The sequence below is a fragment of the Amborella trichopoda genome, chromosome 11 (assembly GCF_054954075.1).
Source record: "Amborella trichopoda isolate Santa Cruz 75 chromosome 11, AtrichopodaSantaCruz75HAP2 v2.0, whole genome shotgun sequence".
NCBI classification, from domain to species: Eukaryota; Viridiplantae; Streptophyta; class Magnoliopsida; order Amborellales; family Amborellaceae; genus Amborella; species Amborella trichopoda.
In genome coordinates this window covers 44058622-44065857 of record NC_142346.1, presented here as the reverse complement: position 1 = coordinate 44065857, position 7236 = coordinate 44058622, and the positions used below count along the sequence as shown (strand labels likewise).

Genomic DNA, 7236 nt, shown 5'->3' with positions numbered 1-7236 from the left:
CTTCAAATTTTATCATGATGTATAATTTTGATGTAAAATATTATTAGGATTATCTCACAATCTATTTTTATATCTAATTATAAAAGTTTAAATTTAAAAAATTATTAAGTCAAGTAGATCTATAAACATATGAAAATATTGAAAATGGACGGTGTAGATAATATACTGTAAAATGCACTATTTATGAGACTTAAAATTTTTTTATTTTTAATAGATGATCAATCGAAGGGTTTTTCAACATTAGAAGTACATGTTTTCGAGGGATTTTTAAGGGGCATTCCGTAGTTCTGCATTATGAGGTAGCATCCTTAAATAAACTTTTTCGCCCCTCAAAACCCTCGCATTTCCCTCTCCACTCTCGCCCTAAGAAGAGCTCTCTCTCCTCTCTCTAAAAATCCTTCACTAACTAATGCACTCATCTCTTCTCTCTCTAAAATTCTAAAACGTCCCTGTAACTACTGCGCACTGTTTCCCTTCACTCTCTAAATTTGAGATTTATATCTCTCTCTGCCCCATTACACCTGTGGCCATCTCTCTCTCTCACTCCTCTCCTCTCCTTTTATCACCTCGACTTCCGCTCTTTGGGAACCCTAAACTCTCTATCCTCGCTCGGATACAGCCCCCCATTGCTTTTCCTTACGCGCAGTTACACATGGTATCTCTCTCTCTCTCTCTCTGAACAAATAAGGACTGGTTTTGACCAAGAAAAATGAAGAAAAGCGCCAAATATTATTTTGTTGTATAGGATCAAATAAGAAAACGAAGCACAAAAAGAAATAAGAGTATCAACTATACTATTTTGATTAAAGCATGTTTTATATTTTGTTACTTATGTATTGAATTTCAAATTTTTTACTGTTTTTTTCAGTGTAAAAACAAGTCAGAACACCAAATAAGAACACCAAATACACCCATTTTGATAAGAAACCAGATTTTATCGTTGTTGCTGATTTTATATTGATTTGGCATCCACCACAGTGCTTCTTTTTTTTACTGATTTTTCAATGTTCCCAAATCTCTGCTGGTTCTTTTTTATTATTTGTTGCTGAGCTCTTCATTTGCTAATATTTGTTGGTTGCATTAATATGCTTCTCTCCTTTTTTGTATATTGTTCTCCTTTTCTGTTGATTTTTTTATTGTTTAATTGCAGCATATTTTGAAGTTTTTATTTGAATTTTTTATTTTGAATATTTGGATCGGTCTCTCTGTTATAATATGTTACTGATTTTGGTCATTTCCATCACTCTATGACATTGTTTGGTATTAAGGATCTCGTGGATTCAAGCATTGTTGCATATCAAATTATTGGATTATTCTTTAAATGGGATGATACATTCCAAACCTTGGTCTGCAATTTTATATTTTTGTTCCGAACATTTGCTCTGTCACTGTATCTGTTAATGAGGTACTGATTTTGTTCATTTCATCAGTCAATGCATAATCTTGGTTTTGGGGTCATCTCTGTAGCAAATTTTAGGTTTGCTCATGAGATTGGACGATATATTTACTACAGTCCAAGGGAGCGTCTATTTGCAATGGCACTTCTCTAGTGCAATGGCAATTCTCTACTCTTGAACTCAAGACTGTGTCCATTAACATGTGCAGATTTGTTTGATTTTATGGACATCTTGAGATTTGTGGATCCATTAATGCGTGCTTTTACATTTTCTAAGATATTTCACGACTCTAATTTCATCTTAGGTCAAGTTCTTGGTTTATTCGAAAGCCTCTCTATATTTCACAACTCTAATTTCATGCTTGGTTTCTTGGAGCACAAAATCAATAATTTTCATTAACAATCATGGTTTATTCGAAAGCCTCTCTATCTCTCATGAATAATAGTTCCAAAAATTTTAAATTTACACAAAAAGGTTCTTGATCTTCATGTACTCTGGTTTCTAAGACCCTCTCATTGGTTTGATAAAAGAACTAGTTCTTGATTCAATTCTATGAAATTTGCTTTCTGAAATTGCCTATGAAATTGTTGTAGTTTGATACTCACCTATGAAATTGTTGTAGTTTGATACTCATAGGTCATGTTAGGGCTTGAATTGTTTGACTTTTAATGGTTTTCTAGTTCTTAGTTTTGACTTCATATCCATCAGGTCTGGGGACTGGGTTACCCCCTCACCCCCCACAAAAAAAAAAAAAAAAAAAATGCTATCATTAAAACATTTGTTCTCAACATGAATTCGGTATGGACCTAGATGATGCCTGGTTCGATTTCAAGCCACTCTATGGTTGTCACCTGCAGAGTGAGTTTTTCAACTTACTCGGTGCTTATGCCAAGAGAATTGTCCTCCCTCTCCTAAGTATCTTGAGCATTCTAATTCATGGCCTTAAAAACCGTTCAGCTCAAGGAGAGCCTAGCTTTAATCCACGGGCTAAATACAAATTTTGATTCTATTTCAAGTTGTCATAAAACATGATCACTAGTCATACTTCTATATACTATTAATAAATATTGTTGGTGGGATATGTTATAGGGAGTTACTTGATTTCATTTAATATCAAGCTAGTTAGTGTAGATGGTGTAAGCAATGACTGGCTATTTGGTCACCTCAAACACGTCCAGTCATTAGGCAATGTTTACTCTTAAAGTCACTTTATATCAAGTAGCTAGCCTCGATTGACCCTAATGATGATCCTCTGTCCAAAACTCGATGTGTGATGATAATGTTATTCAGTTTGGCATTCTGTTTAATTGTTATGACAATTATTTATGACATGTGATAATATATATATATATATATATATATATATATATATATATATGTGAGATTCGGGCATTCAAATCGAACTTTTGTAATTACGATAAACCTTGTATTGAACTTTTTTAATTGTGAGTGCAGAGTAGACTATTATGGATCCGTCCGAGTTTCGTAGATATCTTGCTGCATGTTCTGCTGCATGGATAGCAACTTGTGTTTGCTACTGGTATTATACTACACAATCGTCAAGTGTGCAAATTCATAGTTTATCACGAACTGGGTCTGAATTTGTTACATATATAATGAATTCAAACCCCCGTAACTGTTTCAATTTGTTGCGGATGGAAAGGGATGCTTTTAAAAAACTATGTACACTTTTGAGAGCAAAATCCCTACTTCATAATAAGAGAAGTGTGTTGGTAGAAGAACAAGTGGCCACATTCTTGAACACAGTTGCACATAATGAACGTAATAGGGTGATGCAAGCTCAATTTCAACATTCTGGTCAGACTATTAGCTATTATTTCAATAAAGTGTTGAAGGCAGTTGTAGCTTTGGGTCCGGATTTCTTATTACCCCCTAGCAGAGAAATACCCGATTGCATCTCAAACAATCCCATGTTCTATCCATATTTTAAGGTAACAAATACCCACTGCTTTAGAAACTTAGTTAAGCTGCTATTTCGGTTTATTACAACTAACTTGACATTGGCTTGCAAGGATTGTGTTGGAGTAATCGATGGAACACACATACCAGCTTGGGTTGGGAGCAACACAAACAAAAGATTCCGTAATAAAAAGGGTGAACAATCCCAAAATGTATTGGCTGCTGTCTCATTTGATAGGTGTTTCCAATACGTACTCGCTGGTTGGGAAGGATCTGCTGCAGACTCAAGAATTTTAGATAGCGCAATTAACAGAGAGACTAATCCTTTAAGAGTGCCTCAAGGTAAGACTGATTGAATTCTCATATGTACATGTATGTGGTTAATGTGTAGCTATTAACATTTTAGACCTATTACGGTGTAGGAAAGTACTACCTCGTGGATGCAAGTTATCTCAATATGCATGGTTTTATTGCCCCATATCCTAATGTTGAATGTCAATTTAATGAAATCATGGATACTCAAGCTCCGAGGGCGCTACAAGAGTTATTTAATCATCGGCATTTGTCATTGTGGAACATTGTTGAACGCACATTTGGATTATGGAAAGCACGCTTTCCTATCCTAAAGAACCAATCTCGCTATCCTTTTGATACACAGGCATGCTTATTATCGCTACATGCGTATTGCATAACTTTATTCGAATGACAACAGGAAACGATTCCGAAATCGAGTCAGGGTTTGAAAATCAGGTGATGCAAGAAATGACAGGAACATATGAGGGCGATGAAAATAGTGAAACATTGATGATAGATTCTCAAAGTAGTGACGACCATGATTTTGGTGTACAGTTGCGAGAGGAAATTGCAACACAATTGTGGGATAACTATCAAAATAGTTGATACAATCCATTCATCTTATTCAATTTTGCACATATTTGTAATTACGTCAGAATTTTATTTAAATACATGGACTGTGATAATAGTTTTGGGTTTTTGCTTTTATTGTTGTTCTTATCTTTATTATGCATATGACACCGAGGAATGCAGCCTTATAGACAAAGGGGAACATACAAAAGCCCACTAAATAGGAGGTAATGATTTCTTGCGTTTCTTTGATATGTTAATATTTTCGTGCACAATGTCTAAAGTAACTTACCCATAGGCTGTAAATATACATATAGTGCATGTGTATGCCTTTCATTACCTGAGTTCATTGTTTCACTATTGTTTGGCTTCCAACTAATGTGATTCATGTAAAGGAGATCATGAGCCTAGTTGGAAGAAGGGAAGGAAGATCACCTTCCCTGAAGATTACATTAATTTATTTTCTATTTTTCCCTTGTTGGTTTGGATGTGGTTATGATTGTTGGGTCTTGTATCTGAAAGACTCAAGCTCCATATATATGTTTGTATGTGTGCGCATTTGTGATGGGTTCAATTTCTCGCTCTACTTTCTTTGCTGCATGGCTCGAGGTTAACTCATATGTGGCATTTTATGGCATGTTAGCATTCACTTGTTATTTGATATGTAATTATTTGAGATGGTTTTGTTTGGGATGGATGCTCGAGATCAACTTTTTTTAGATAAAATTGTATGACCGGCCTTTGAATTTCCTGCAATATTCTATGTCGTAATGTTGAAGCTTTGAAGCATATTGAAGATGCATTTGAGATGAAATTATTTGAAATAGTTATTTAACTTTGGATATTTTTGTTGAAATATTTCTACAGAGCTTTGAATTTTTCACAACATTTTATGTACCAAATTTAAGCTCTCTAGGTTATTGTTTGGTAAAGTTATTTGAGATGAAATTATTTGACGTGGTTCTAATTATTTCGCAAACATCTTGTGTATTAAATTAAACCTTTTAAGCATATTGTAGATGTATTTTAGGTAGTTGGTTGCAGCAAAATGATTTTAATTATTTGATATGTTATTTGAGATGAAGTTATTTGACATGTTTTTTTTTTTTTTTTAAGTTTTATTGTAGTGACTTGACAGTCTTTAAATTTGTGTATAAAACTAAACATCTCGAGCATATTTTTGATGTAATTTAGATGGTTGTTTGTAACAAAATTATTTCAGTCATCTGGTTTTGTTTTGTTATTTGGGATGAAGGTATTTGACAGGTTTAAATTCCTCAATTAGCCTGTGTGGTAAATTAAAAGTTGTGTGTATAAATAGATGTTCCTTCGCCGCGCTCATCGATCATCACAATGAGTGATGGATAGTATATTTGAGAGAAATCTATAATCTATTAGTTCTTCTCAACATGAGATGGATTAAATGACTCTGTCTAAATACAACTCAAACGGTCCTCAAGTTTATTAAATTCTTATGTGCACTTTTGCATCATAAATGATTAAAGAAAAGATAAAGTATATTGCATCATTCACAAACGGTCCTCAAGTTTCTTAAATTCTTATGTGCACTTTTGCATCATAATTGATCAAAGAAAAGATAAAGTATATTGCATCATTAACTACCGTGTTGGAGAAGTGGAGCAAATAGAAGTTATAGGAGACGACTGTATAGTAAATGGGAGATGTATATACATAATTATTCTAGTGTACACCGCACTAATTATGAATTTAAAATTTACTGCTCTAAAACTTTTGACCATAAGATGGCCTTATATTTTTAAAAAAAATGAAAGAGAGAGAGAGATCAAATTTATCAATCAAATGATAGTAACCTTTGACCATAAAATGTCCTTATATGTTGTTCAAAAATGAGCAAGAGATCAAATGAAATGAAGAGAGAGGGAGAGGGCTCAAAGTTATCAATTAAATGAAGTGTCGTAATAATTAACTATAAAGATGGAAATAAATTGTTAATAATATTTTGTGATCTCTATATCTATACTGCATTATTTTGCCAAAGTTAACGGGATGACATGTGTCATTGAAAATAAGAAGGGACTTTAATTCTATAAAGGTTATAGGAGACATTCCCATCTTTAAAGGAAGGAGAGTATACATTATTTTCAATCAAGAGAGAGCAATCTCCTAAAATTAGTGTGTGAAATTAGTATGTGGTGAGAGAGATCGATTACGCATTTTTCAATTTTCCCTTTAAGAAAGAATAAGGGTATCTCAATTTTCCATTTAGAGAGATCTATCAACAAAAATACTTACATATCAACATAATCAGTTCTAATTTAAGCATGCTATAGTTTTAGATGCTTATCATGTCAACAAATATCAATTCTTATTAACATTTTAAAACCATATGCATGTAATTTTTTTGGGGATGATTTTTTTTTAGATATGCATGCAAGTTCCTCTTTTTATCGCCATTCGCTTTTTTTCTTTCTCTTCCATTTAAAAAGTAGCATTTATCTCTTTCTTTTAGTAACCCTAGCCTTTGTCTCTCTCTCTCAACGTGCTCTCTATCCATTGTTTTTCAACTTGGTTTTTCTCTCTCAACTTTGTCTCTCTCCCTCCACGGTCATAATAATCTTATTAAATATGAAAAAAGAGAGGATTGATGTGGGGGAGAGAGATTGATGTGGGAAAATGAGATAAATAGATATCTAAGAGAGAGAGTACGCATATCAATTTTATTTTTTCCATTGTCTTTTTTTTTATTAGATATACATTTAAATTTTTTAAAAACGATATTTCATTAGAAAACCATACTAGATATGCATGCATTTTTAAAAAAAATTATTATTATTTTCGATATGCATGCAAGCTCCTCTTCTTTTTTTTTTACCCCTCTCTCTTTTCAGTTCTTACATTTAAAACTAACATTTTCTCTTTCTCTCAATGGTATGTCTCTCCCTCTTTTTTTACCCCTCTCTTCTCACATTTAAAATTAACCTTTTCTCTTTCTCTCAATGGTATGTTTCTCCCTCTGTGGTCTCTTTCTCCCACTTCTCTTTTAACTTAGTCTCTCTCTACAGTCAATATTTAC

The 7236-nt window shown here is 33.2% G+C and overlaps 1 long non-coding RNA gene across 1 annotated transcript; it reads left to right on the top strand.

The window, feature by feature from the left end:
- Positions 1-803: 803 nt before the first annotated feature.
- Positions 804-4456, top strand: LOC110008480 (uncharacterized). Its single transcript, XR_016043550.1, has 2 exons — positions 804-3349; positions 3431-4456. It is a non-coding gene; the product is annotated as an uncharacterized LOC110008480 (long non-coding RNA).
- Positions 4457-7236: the final 2780 nt, after the last annotated feature.